Genomic DNA, 15,021 nt, shown 5'->3' with positions numbered 1-15,021 from the left:
GTGGTTTGTGCTCCTGGTCCACAAGGCTCAAAGCAGCAGGAGCAACCAGTCCTTTATTGTAATAAAAGGCTGTGGGAGAAACCGGCGCTTTAAGTCATGTTTGACCCCTAACAAGTGGTCTAACTCCTCAAGATGAGTAGGAGTGTTTGCTGTGGGATATTAATACTGTATTGTGTATGGTGCTACAGTGTGGTGAGCAAAGCAGAGCGGAGCAAGGTTTTACTGCTAACCTACAAAGCATTAAATGGTCTTGCTCCTAATCATCTTTCTTATTTGGTCCTGCCGTACATTTTTATTTATTTTATTTCACCTTTATTTAACCAGGTAGGCTAGTTGAGAACAAGTTCTCATTTGCAACTGCGACCTGGCCAAGATAAAGCATAGCAGTGTGAACAGACAACACAGAGTTACACATGGAGTAAACAATTAACAAGTCAATAACACAGTAGAAAAAAAGGGGAGTCTATATACAATGTGTGCAAAAGGCATGAGGAGGTAGGCGAATAATACAGTTTTGCAGATTAACACTGGAGTGATAAATGATCAGATGGTCATGTACAGGTAGAGATATTGGTGTGCAAAAGAGCAGAAAAATAAATAAATAAAAACAGTATAAAAAACAGTATGGGAATGAGGTAGGTGAAAATGGGTGGGCTATTTTCCTATAGACTATGTACAGCTGCAGCGATCGGTTAGCTGCTCGGATAGCTGATGTTTGAAGTTGGTGAGGGAGATAAAAGTCTCCAACTTCAGCGATTTTTGCAATTCGTTCCAGTCACAGGCAGCAGAGTACTGGAACGAAAGGCGGCCAAATGATGTGTTGGCTTTAGGGATGATCAGTGAGATACACCTGCTGGAGCGCGTGCTACGGATGGGTGTTGCCATCGTGACCAGTGAACTGAGATAAGGCGGAGCTTTACCTAGCATGGACTTGTAGATGACCTGGAGCCAGTGGGTCTGGTGACGAATATGTAGTGAGGGCCAGCCGACTAGAGCATACAAGTCGCAGTGGTGGGTGGTATAAGGTGCTTTAGTGACAAAACGGATGGCACTGTGATAGACTGCATCCAGTTTGCTGAGTAGAGTGTTGGAAGCCATTTTGTAGATGACATCGCCGAAGTCGAGGATCGGTAGGATAGTCAGTTTTACTAGGGTAAGCTTGGCAGCGTGAGTGAAGGAGGCTTTGTTGCGGAATAGAAAGCCGACTCTTGATTTGATTTTCGATTGGAGATGTTTGATGTGGGTCTGGAAGGAGAGTTTGCAGTCTAGCCAGACACCTAGGTACTTATAGATGTCCACATATTCAAGGTCGGAACCATACAGGGTTCACAAGACGCAGGCCTCCTTATTGTCCCTAGAATTTCTAAGCAAACAGCTGGAGGCAGGGCTTTCTCCTATAGAGCTCCATTTTAAGGAATGGTCTGCCTATCCATGTGATCCCCCCCCCCCCAGGTTGGCCCTATCGTTGGGCGGGTCCACAGTGTCTCCCGACCCCTCCTCTCTCAGTCTCCAGTATTGATGCTGCAATGGTTTATGTTTCCGGGGGCGAGGATCAGTCTGTTATATCTGGAGTCTTTCTCCTGTCTTATCTGGTGTCCTGTATGAATTTAATTATGCTCTCTCTAATTATCTATTTTTCTTTCTGTCTCTCGGAGGACCTGAGCCCTAGGACCATGCCTCAGGACTACCTGGCCTAAATGTCTCCTTGCTGTCCCCAGTCCACCTGGTCGTACTGCTGCTCCAGTTTCAACTGTTCTGGCTGCTGCTATGGAACCCTAACCTGTTCACCAGACGTGCTACCTCTGTCCCAGACCTGCTGTTTTCAACTCTCTAGAGACAGCAGGAGCGGTAGAAATACTCTGAATGATCGGCCAACTCTGAATGAAAAGCCAACTGACATTTACTCCTGAGGTGCAGACCTGTTGCACCCTATATAAATGTATTTATATAGCCCTTCGTACATCATCTGATATCTCAAAGTGCTGTACAGAAACCCAGCCTAAAACCCCTAAAACCCCAAACAGCAAGCAATGCAGGTGTAGAAGCACGGTGGCTAGGAAAAACTCCCTAGAAAGGCCAAAACCTAGGAAGAAACCTAGAGAGGAACCAGGCTATGAGGGGTGGCCAGTACTCTTCTGGCTGTGCCAGGTGGAGATTATAACAGAACATGGCCAAGATGTTCAAATGTTCATAAATGACCAGCAGGGTCAAATAATAATACAGATAATTGTATATGGTTAGTCAATTTGAGCACTGAGCACCCATGAACCTGTTATTTCTTCATCAACACTTAATATCCATCCAGATTGGGGTAGAAGAATGTCTAAAGGCAAAAGTAACATTTTTAAAACATTTTTTTTGTTTTATTCAACCGACAGTAGTTATAGATAATGGTTGGCAGAATGTTAAGAATCATTACACCTTTAAAACCCATATGAATAGCCAATAACAATCATAAGTTCATTCAATGTCAGCATCTATAGTTCAATTGTATTCACAAACATCATGAACTGCCCTGAGGCTGTAACAGTTGACCCCCTACACACTAGAGGTCTATCTATGTCCCCTACGCCTCCAGTATTTGCCTCTACCGCTGACTCTGTACTCAGGAGGAGTGTCCTTTAGGCCTGTTATAGTGGATATCTTCCATTTTGAAAAGCTAGAGTTGGATATGGCACCAAGACTTTGCTCTCGGCCATTGTTGATGGTGGTTCGGCAGTGAGACTTCAGTCAGAGTTCTCACTGGAGATGGGTGGAAAGAAGGGCATTTGCTCTAGGAGTCATATAAGTCCTATATAAAGGAATCATGCAGTCTGGAAAGGTTTCTGTGCCAGAAGATAACCAATAACACAGAATAATAACTAACAAGCTGTATTTTGAAAAGGTTAAGCCAGGCCTTTGTTTTCTTCTTAAAGCTTCTGGCAATATCTAAGCCTCTATACGTGCCATGCTGAAGCTTTTTATCAATCCATTTTAGCACCAAGAGAGCACCATGTCCAGCGCTTTTCACTGACAATGACAATAATATTGGTTTAGCGAGATAACAACTGATGAGGACTCCTTTTTGCATATTTAAAGTTGCATGATGATAAAGTTCTTTTGAAGCCTTGGACAGAAATTAAAGTTCACTATCTGCAGGCGACATCCTCGTCTGGAAAGATAATGCAAATGAAAATGGAAAAAAGTAGGCCTTGCTATGTTTTGAGAGTTTAATACTGTAACGATAACATTAATGGCAGTATTACCAGGCATGTTGAATTAAGCTTCAATAGATCTATATACTCTCCATAAGCCACAACCATGAATACATATCCTTAATAATTTATCAAGAAATTCGCTTTTAATATATTTGTCATGTAAAGTTAACCTAATGATGTAATATTTAAAGATAATGATGTATGTATTATTAGATATTAAAACACAGTATTTTCATCACATTATAGCTTGTATCCACAGGTTGACAAACTGATATTTGAGGATGAGATTGCCAATTCTCGAAAATGCTGTGGGGTTCCAGAATTCTAAATTCCACATGGAAGCACCCTTCATGATGTCCTCTCCACCTATGACGGGTTCTACAGCATGCTTTGTCTCTCTTGAATGAGAGCACCAATAGAACAGGCTGTGAGTGTAGCACATCGTCCTTGAGCTACTTAGCAGTTGTACAGTAGACTACTTTAACGAGTTATCATTTGGCTTCATGTTGACACTATCTCCATGATACTATCTCCCAAATTCTTGCAGCAAAAAAATTACTTTCACAGGAGATGGTTCAGGAGATTTAAAAATATGTGGTGTGTCCCTGCCCTGTCATTTTACTGAAATCATTAACTGAAATGTAATTGTTGAGATTGGCTGTTGAATTACTCTGTATTGGATCCATGTACAACTGAGGTAAAACAGATTTCAAACTGAATGCAGTGTTACCAAATCATAGTGGCAAAAAGCCTTATTGAACTTCTTCTGTAGCAGAGGAAGCATTTTTTTGGCCCCTTTATAGTGCTGGCAGTTGTGATAAACGGTGAAATAATCCTTTATGGAACATGTATGAGTATAATTATTTTATTATTAGAAATCAATTATAATGAGTTCTTAATCTCCCCTACAATACAAGTGACAACCATTTCTCAAACATAAATAACAATAACACGTCACTATCCGTGAGAAAAGGTTGTGATCTTTAATTAGGTATAACATGGCTGGTGTAGGTACATGCAATTGGACAAAGGCTTCATGGAGCAAATTAGAGACAATTAGAGACCTGTATTGACATTAATGACAATTATTATGCTCCAGGTGCCCTACAATGAATATATTTCCATGAACCCTTGCCTTCACACCTATTCCTTCATTGGAGAACATTGTTTTGACACTGTTAAAGAGCTGTCAAAGTCCTATTAATGACAACTTTGGCTCAAATATGTCAGTTCCAGAAGTTCACCTTCACTCTCTTGTTCCTTTACTCCCCTTCAGGAAGGTCAGACAGAACAGGACACCATGGTAGAATAAAGCCAGTAGGCTCTAATGTACGTCATGAAACACAGGTCAATACAGATTTCCTCAAGAGCCTGTGATAAGTTCAATGCCCATTGAACACAGATCAGCAGGGACATCCTGCGGAGTTATTGTGCACCTGAGGATGGTCTAATGGAGATGGCTAGGGTCTCACCATCAATACTTTCTAAAAGGATGACTAGAGATGGGTCAACCAAGGAGGCCCATTTTGGATTTGACCTGGGAAAAGGGAGATTACGTATTGGTCTAACCATCAAGACTATTATGGAGGGTCCTCTTTGAAAATAATGAATGGAGATGGGTCATGTTAGGAGGTCATCTTGGAATTGAACTTCAACGTGAATTAAACAAACAAACAAACAATGTATTGGCTTTAGGTTAAAAGTTTGGTGGGAAAAATACTAAATGCCCTTAAGTTGATGATGTTAATACAATCAGTTTTCCACATTGATTCAACATCACATAGATATGTTTTGTTGAAATTAAGTGGAAACAGTGCTGATTCAACTATTTTTTGTCCAGTGGGTAGCTACTTTTTTACAATTACACTGTCATGGCAAACCTTTAATAACAACTAAGTATGGAGTATCATTACTGAATGTACTTTATTATTATTTAGTCTTTGAAAGCCAAGTCAACAAACAGATTACCGACCATTTCGAATCTCACCATACCTTCTCTGCTATGCAATCTGGTTTCAGAGCTGGTCATGGGTGCACCTCAGCCACGCTCAAGGTCCTAAACGATATCTTAACCGTCATCGATAAGAAACATTACTGTGCAGCCGTATTCATTGATCTGGCCAAGGCTTTCGACTCTGTCAATCACCACATCCTCATCGGCAGACTCGACAGCTTTCTCAAATGATTGCCTCGCCTGGTTCACCAACTACTTCTCTAATAGAGTTCAGTGTGTCAAATCGGAGGGTCTGCTGTCCGAACCTCTGGCAGTCTCTATGGGGGTGCCACAGGGTTCAATTCTTGGACCGACTCTCTTCTCTGTATACATCAATGAGGTCGCTCTTGCTGCTGGTGAGTCTCTGATCCGCAGACGACACCATTCTGTATACTTCTGGCCCTTCTTTGGACACTGTGTTAACAACCCTCCAGGCAAGCTTCAATGCCATACAACTCTACTTCCATGGCCTCCAATTGCTCTTAAATACAAGTAAAACTAAATGCATGCTCTTCAACCGATCGCTACCTGCACCTACCCGCCTGTCCAACATCACTACTCTGGACGGCTCTGACTTAGAATACGTGGACAACTACAAATACTTAGGTGTCTGGTTAGACTGTAAACTCTCCTTCCAGACCCATATCAAACATCTCCAATCCAAAGTTAAATCTAGAATTGGCTTCCTATTTCGCAACAAAGCATCCTTCACTCATGCTGCCAAACATACCCTTGTAAAACTGATCATCCTACCAATCCTCGACTTTGGCAATGTCATTTACAAAATAGCCTCCAATACCCTACTCAACAAATTGGATGCAGTCTATCACAGTGCAATCCGTTTTGTCACCAAAGCCCCATATACTACCCACCATTGCGACCTGTACGCTCTCGTTGACTGGCCTTCGCTTCATACTCGACGCCAAACCCACTGGCTCCATGTCATCTACAAGACCCTGCTAGGTAAAGTCCCCCCTTATCTCAGCTCGCTGGTCACCATAGCATCTCCCACCTATAGCACACGCTCCAGCAGGTATATCTCTCTAGTCACCCCCAAAACCAATTCTTTCTTTGGCCACCTCTCCTTCCAGTTCTCTGCTGCCAATGACTGGAACGAACTACAAAAATCTCTGAAACCAGAAACACTTATCTCCCTCACTAGCTTTAAGCACCAACTGTCAGAGCAGCTCACAGATTACTGCACCTGTACATAGCCCACCTATAATTTAGCCCAAACAACTACCTCTTTCCCTACTGTATTTTATTTATTTATTTTTGCTCCTTTGCACCCCATTATTTTTATTTCTACTTCGCACATTCTTCCATTGCAAATCTACCATTCCAGTGTTTTACTTGCTATATTGTATTTACTTTGCCACCATGGCCTTTTTTTGCCGTTACCTCCCTTATCTTACCTCATTTGCTCACATCGTATATAGACTTGTTTATACTGTATTATTGACTGTATGTTTGTTTTACTCCATGTGTAACTGTGTCGTTGTGTCGAACTGCTTTGCTTTATCTTGGCCAGGTCGCAATTGTAAATGAGAACTTGTTCTCAACTTGCCTACCTGGTTAAATAAAGGTGAAATAAAAAAATAAAAAATAAAAATTCCATCAATATCTAACGACTCACAGTAATTGAAGACACAGGGAATTTAAAAATTGGAAACAAGGGGTTGCTTACTGCAATACTTATTTTGAGTATGTTATTACTGTTAGTACTAATCTCTATTTTGTTTGCTTTTCAAAAATAGCACTGTTCATGGAATGGCAAAAATCATACATACTTATATATATTGATGTTTACGCTGTTGTTCTAAATAGCAATACAAAACCCATTCATTAATTTGACTTCATATTGACTTAACAATATCAGTGTACACCATTTGCATATCTTTGCCACACGATAAAGGCCTCCAGACATGGCAGCTTGTAAACCGTTCAAAGTGGCTCCTCCAGTCTTCATAGTAAACAAGCATTTGTAAGAAAACATATCATTCAAATAAGCTTTAAAACTGTTAAAGAATGACCAAGAGGACAGCTTCTGTCACAGCCTTTTATTCCAGTACCCCAGGAATCCCTTGGGTGAGCAGCATTATCTTATTGAACATGACAATCATATTACTGACACAGCAATAGAAATGAAACAGTAAATTGAATTCATATAACCGAGTGAAGAGAATGTGATTTTAACAGTGGTGAAACGCTGAGGAAAGTGGATTTGTGTGTCAAAATCACTTAAAGGAGGATTTCAGGACCTGATGTTTGGGGAGTCTGAGCCATTTCCTTTTACACTTTACTGGTTATTCATGCTGCAACATGTCTAAACTGAGCACAGGCCATGGCGCTATGAGCGATGCCCATCTGAAATTCAATTCCCCTACGCTTGGAAGAGCGCTACCTCCAAATGTCAGCGGTGACTATCCTGCTATCTTCAAAAGCACTGGGGCTGGGGGCTTTCAACCACAGAGGTGTGAGACCACCTTGACTCCAGCGCACTCCACTAGCTCTTACGGTTTAAATATAGCATAGATTAGATTAACCTCGATCTATTGATTTTGGTTCATTTACATTATGCAGTGAACCTACAGTGCATAAGTAATGGTTCACCAGCCACTCACACAATTCATTGAGCAAATTGGTTTGTTTTCAGGGAGAGTCTGGACTGCATGGATATACATCTGCCTTGTTGTTGTAGATTTTAAGGGTAGAATAAAATGATCTGACTGCATTTCATATCTGGGCAGCTTTAATATTCATGAAAATGTGATTATTCAAGGCGTCATGACAGTGGATGTGCTGCTGGGAGACTTGGGTCACCAGCTCTTGAACCACCGCCTCCTCTGGGAGGCATCATGTGCTAAATTATGGATTCTGATATCCACCATCACCTGACAAGTGGAACCCACATACAGAGGGGGTCGCACAGGGCGTTTAGCCTCAGGCCCTAACTCCTTGGCTTTACCCCATTGGAGGTAGCAGCGGGAGGGAGGGAGAGATAGGAGCAGCAATCGGGGAAAATATAAGAAATATTCTAAGTGAGATATTTGCTGAGAACCAGTTCAGTGCTCACAGTGACTACATAATATGGTCACTCAACCCAAGCCAAACCAAACCAAGCCAAAAAGGTACACACAGTAACAGAGAGAGTGCCTACTAGATAAGATTCATACAGTACCTTCAGAAAGTATTCCCACCCCTTGACTTTTTGTTGTGTTACAACCTGAATTTAAAATGGATTAAATCAATATTTTGTCACTGGCCTACACACAATACCCCATAATGTCAAAGTGGAATTCACTTATTTTTTATTTTCTACAAATGAATAAAAAAATGAAAATCTGAAATGTCTTGAGTCAATAAGTATTCAACACCCTTGTTATGGAAAGCCTAAAAAAGTTCAGGAGGAAAAAAAAAGAAATCGGCTTAACAAGTAACATAATAAGGTTAATAGACTGTGTGGAATAATAGTGTTTAACATTATTTATGACTACCTCATCTCTGTACCCTGCACACACAATTATCTGTAAGATCCCTCAGTCGAGCAGTGACTTTCAAACACAGATTCAACCACAAATACCAGTTTTTTCCCCAATACCTCACACATACTTATATGTCCCCCACTAACTTTAAGCATCAGCTGTCAAAGCAGCTTACCGATCACTGTACCTGAACACAGCCAATCTGTAAATAGCACATCCAACTTCATCTCCATATTATTTATTTTTTGCATCCCAGTATCTCTACTTGCACATCTATCACTCCAGTGTTAATGCTAAATTGTAATTATTTCTCCTCAATTGCCTTACCTCCCTAATCTTACTACATTTGCACACATTGTACATAGACTTTTCTATTGTGTTATTGACTGTACATTGGTTTATCCCATGAGTAACTGTTGTTGTTTTTGTTGCACTGCTTGGCTTCATATTGGCCAGGTCGCAGTTGTAAATGAGAACTTGTTCTCAACTGTCCTACCTGATTAAATAAAGGTGAAATATATTTTTCAATATTGGTAGATGGGTAAAAAAAAATATATATATATATATATATATATATATATAAAAAAGATATTAAATATCCCTTTGAACATGAAGATATTAAGTATAATTTTGATGGTGTATCAATACACCCAGTCACTACAAAGATACTAGCAACCTTCCTAACTCAGTTGCCGGAGAGGTAGGAAACTGCTCAGGGATTGTTGACTAAAACATTTACAGTTTAAATGTCTGAAAACTGAGGATGTATCAATATTGTAGGTACTCCACAATACTAACCTAATTAACATAACGAAAAGGAAGCCTTTACAGAATAAAAAAATATTCAAAAATATGCATCCTGTTTGCAACAAGGCATTAAAGTAATACTGCAAATAATGTGGTAAACCAATTAATCATTTGTATTCAGGACAAAAGGTTATGTTCGGGGGAAATCCAATCCATGTAACATCCTGACCATAGAAAGCCTTTATTTTCTATGGTGGAGTAGGTCACGGTGTGACTGGGGGGTGTTCTAGTTTATTATTTCTATGTGTAGTCTAGTTTTTGTATTTCTATGTTGGCCTGGTATGGTTCCCAATCAGAGACAGCTGTCTATTGTTGTCTCTGATTGGGGATCATATTTAGGCAGCCTTTTTTCCACCTGTTGTTTGTGGGATCTTGTTTTTATATTGTTGCTTTTGAGCCCTACAAGGCTGTATGTTTGTTTGTTAGTTACTCTTTATTGTTTTGTTGCTGGTTCACATTTGGGGCGGAAGAGTAGCCTAGTGGTTAGAGTGTTGGACTAGTTGGGAAGGTTGCAAGTTAAAATCCCTGAGCTGACAAGGTACAAATCTGTCGTTCTGTCCCTGAACAGGCAGTTAACCCACTGTTCCTAGGCTGTCATTGAAAATAATAATTTGTTCTTAACTGACTTGCCTAGTAAAATAAACATTTAAATAAATTATGAACCCAAAGCACGCTGCGCCTTGGTCCACTCCTTATAACGATTGTTACAATCCAACCTATTACGGAGTACCACTCCATATTTTCAAGCATAGTGGTGGTGGCCAGACACTGGGAGATGAATTCACCTTCCAACAGGACAATAACCTAAAACACAAGGCCAAATCTACACTGGAGTTGCTTACTAAGACAGTGGATGTTCCTGACTGGCCGAGTTAGTTTTGAATTAAATCTGCTTGAAAAAAAAATGGTAAGACCTGCACTTTTTTTTCTAGCAATGATCAAACATCCAATTTGACAGCTTGAATTTAGAAAAATAATCAAATGTGCAAATGTTGCATAATCCAGGTGTGGAAAGCTCTTGGAGACTTACCCAGAAAGACTGTAATCAATGCCAAAAGGTGATACTAACATGTATGGACTCAGGGGGTTGAATACTTATCTAATCAAGATATTATTTTAATTTGTTCATATATTTTTTTTAAATAAATGTTACAATTTTTCTTCTACTTCACAAAAATAAAGCCATTTTAATCCCACTAACACTGGGGGTGAATACTGTAACCCCCAGGGACTTTGAGGTATAGCTATACCTTAGTACCCCAATATATTATTAGTCTCTTCCCACAGCCACTGGAGCGCCATGAGTCTGGCAAATAGTGCTAGACTAGCTATAGCCCCAACAGGTACTGTATCTCACATGCACACCTCAGCGACTGACTGGTGCAGAACCAATTAAGACTCACTTCAGCTGCTCATTGTCCTGCAGAGAGAATGAGAGGCCGGTCAGCCTGATAAGAGGCTCAGCAACACTTTATACCAGCAGCATTACCACACTGTTCTACCACTGGAGTTGTCCCGCTTAGGACCCGGTGCCATCTCCAACAATGGTGGAAAGAAGAGGCAATTTACCGAGGTTAGAGACTAATCATGCTAGCTAATACAACTCAGTGTATATTTTGTGTTATCACACATTTGATAACCTGTTTGGGTGTACCCAAGGAGGGAATTGGCGGAATAAGTCTCTGCAAATGCAAACAGGACTAGGTAATCTAGGTGCAAATTATGTAAATATATTGATTAGATATTTCTCAAAATATTGTTATGCTTAACACAGTGGTCAGATTTCCAGCTTTAAACTATGAATAAGCTGTTGATTGGGTTTGCTCCGATGCCCAGTCTCGGTACACAATGACAAAACAAGCAAATATTTTTCATCTCTTCTTCTTGGCACTTTTCTCAGTGTGTGAATTCACCAGAACTCATAATGCAGCCAGAGACCCAGTGGACTCTCTTTGTCCACCAAAGCTGTTGCATGTTAATTTCTCTACCATAAGCCACCTTCAAAGTAATTTTAGAGAATTTGACATTACGTCCAACCGGCCTCACAACCAGACCACATGTATGGCGGCGTGTGGGCAAGTGGTTTGCTGATGTCAACGTTGTGAACAGAGTGCCCCATGGTGGTGGTGGGGTTATGGTATGGGCAGGCATAAGCTTACGGACAATGAACATAATTGCATTTTATCTATTCAATTTGAATGCACAGATACTGTGACGACATCCTGAGGCCCATTGTCATAACATTCATCTGCCGCCATCACCTCACATTCCAGCATGATAATGCACGGCCCCAAGTCACAAGGATCTGTACACAATTCCTGGAAGCTGAAAATGTCCCAGTTCTTCCATGGCCTGCATACTCACCAGACATGTCACCCACTGAGCATGTTTGGGATTCTCTGGATCAATGTGTATGACAGCGCGTTTCAGTTCCCGCCAATATCCAGCAACTTTGCATAGTGGGACAACATTCCACAATCAACAGCTTGATCAACTCTATGCAAAGGATGTGTCGCATTGCATGAGGCAAATGGTGGTCACACCAGATACTGGACTGGTTTTCTGATCCACACCCCTACTTTTCTTTTTCAATGTCTGTGACCAACAGATGCATATCTGTATTCTCAGTCATTGAAATCTATAGATTAAGACCTACTTCATTTATTTCAATTGACTGATTTCCTTATTCGAACTAACTCAATAAAATCTTTGAAATGGTTGCATGTTGCGAATATGCCTCTCCTTTCACTCACCTAAAGTCCTAAAACAATTTGAAAGGCCTTGCTGCCAGTCTTCAGAGAAGCTACAGAGGTGGCATGCATGGCTGACAGTTACAGACGGATGGTGACATACACATGCCTCGACTTCCCATGACCTTGGTTGACCTGGTTCGACATAGACAAACCATCAGTCAGTCTCACTGGATGAAGGCCATTGTAACGGTGAGAGGTCAGGAGCTGTCGCATTCCTCATACAAAACACAAAATTAGGCTAGACCGCAGGAGATTCGCATTATAGTGCAATTGACATTTAAAGGTGATTTCCGATTGAGCCAACATACGTAGTGTTTACCGTTAATGAGGTCTCCGCGAATGAGAAAAAAAAAATTCCTTTAAAAAGGTGCATAGCTGAAAAAGAGCGATCATATTTAATCTGAATGTTCATAAACCAGTTACATACATTGTTGCTAGAAGCTTAACAGCCAGTAATAGGCTTTAAAACGGGTCATACCAGGGATGTGCTCTATACAACAGTCTCTACTATAAAATATTGTTGTTCTGTTTAACCTAGGCATAGTGTATCATGAAGAGGGAGAATTTGAACCTCAATGATTGAGACAGTGAACATTCCCTTGGAGACTAGTGTACTCTTACTGCCCTCTAGTGAAAACAGTCACAGAGTACCATAGTAATACTGTATAGGGACCCAAACTGGTGGGGGGCAAAGAAGGTGAGAAGGTGGAAACTAGCGTGATGTGTAGTATAGAGCTATGCAGGATTTCAACTGGATGACCCATTTAAGGTTTAAAACCACCCATTTCTCCAACGAAGTGCAGTTGTAAAGAAAACACTACTGTTTCTAAAACAAGGCAAAGACCAAACAGGGTTACAGCATCTATAGTAGTTATGCATTGTATTTGTAGAGGGTCATTTCACATGTAAAATAAAGTCATTACAAAAGTATTTACAAAAAAAATATATATACACACACACACAGTATATATATATATATATATATAAATACATTATTGATCCACTGTTGAATTTAGGCACAAAATAAGTGAACAAAATGCATTCCTATGATTTAGTTACGTACGCATTTTTGCAAAATAATTTTACAATCAATTCTGTGAACAGTTCCATCATCCAGTTGGTAGTCCAAAGGATACCGTGCCATCTATATTATATATTATATATATATATAAAGAAATACTGTTTCAAGGTGCAAATGTGCAACCAAAACAAAACACTAAGGTCATAGTATAGTCAAGGTCTACAAAGACCAAGCCTAACATTTTGTGACACGTAAAAAGCTGTTCATTTCAGGAGAGTTTTAACTACAAAAACACAAGTCCCAAACTTCCCTGGTTTTCGGATTTCTGGAACTTTGCAACTTTACTAGGGAATACTAGGAAGAGAAGCCTCTGGCATATCATGATGATCCAGATGTATGCATAGAGAGACATTAAAAAAAAACTTTAAGGACAACACCACATGAATTCAATAAAATATCACTACAAATACTTCTCGCAATGCAAAATAAAATGAGCAAGACGTAGATGTCTATGTACAGGTATGAAGGTGTTATGGCAACGTTTCCTAAACTCATTCCTCGGGACCCCATGGGGTGCAAGATTTGTTTTGCCGTAACACTATTCAGCTTATTCAAAATATCAAATCTTTATGATTAGTTGAATCAGCTGAGAAGTACTAGGGTAAAAACCAAAATGGGCACCACTTGGGGCCCCCGAGGACCGAGTTTGGGAAACCCTGTATTATGAAATCCTTACATACAGTGCCTTTGGAAAGTATTCAGACCCCTTGACTTTTTAAAATGGATTAAATAAACACATCCTCAGCAATCTATACACAATACCCCATAATGACGACGCAAAAAACAGGTTTTTAGAAATGTTTGCAAATTTATAAAAACATTTAAACAGAAATACCTTATTTACTTAAGTATTCAGACCCTTTGCTATGAGACTTAAAATTGAGCTTAGGTGCATCCTGTTTCCAATGATAATCCTTGAGATGTTTCTAGAACTTGGAGTCCACCTGTGATAAATTCAATTGATTGGACATGATTTGGAAAGTCACACCTGTCTATATAAGGACCTATAGTTGACAGTGCATATCAGAGCAAAAACCAAGTCTTGGTGTCGAAATAATTGTGTGTCGAGGCACAGATCTGGGGAAAGGTACCAAAATATTTCTGCAGCATTGAAGGTCCCCAAGAACACAGCGGCCTCCATCATTCTTAAATGGAAGAAGTTTGGAACTAACAAGACTGTTACCCGATGGTCACTCTGACAGAGTTCCTTTGTGGAGATGGGAGAACCTTCCAGAAGGACAACCATCTCTGCAGCACTCCACCAATCAGGCCTTTATGGTAGAGCGGCCAGATGGAAGCCACTGCTCAGTAAAAGGCACATGACAGCTCGCGTAGAGTTTGTCAAAAGGCACCTAAAAGACTCTCAGACCATGAGAAACAAGATTAGTCTGGAAGAAACCTGGAGGAAACCTGGCAGCATGGTGGTGGCAGCATCATGTTGTAGGGATATTTTTCAGCGGTTGGGACTGGGAGACTAGTCAGGATCGAGGCAAAGATGAACAGATCAAGGTACAGAGAGATCCTTGATGAAAATCTGCTCCAGAGCGCTAAGGACCTCAGACTGGGGCGAGGGTTCACCTTCCAACAGGACAACGACCCATAAGCACACAGCCAAGACAATGCAGGAGTGACTTCAGAACAAGTCTCTGAATATCCATGAGTGGCCCAAAAAGAGCCCGGATTTGAACCCAGTTGAACATCTCTG

This window comes from Oncorhynchus gorbuscha, linkage group LG01 (genome assembly GCF_021184085.1).
Source record: "Oncorhynchus gorbuscha isolate QuinsamMale2020 ecotype Even-year linkage group LG01, OgorEven_v1.0, whole genome shotgun sequence".
Classification (NCBI taxonomy): Eukaryota; Metazoa; Chordata; class Actinopteri; order Salmoniformes; family Salmonidae; genus Oncorhynchus; species Oncorhynchus gorbuscha.
Note: the sequence above shows the minus strand (reverse complement) of the source record.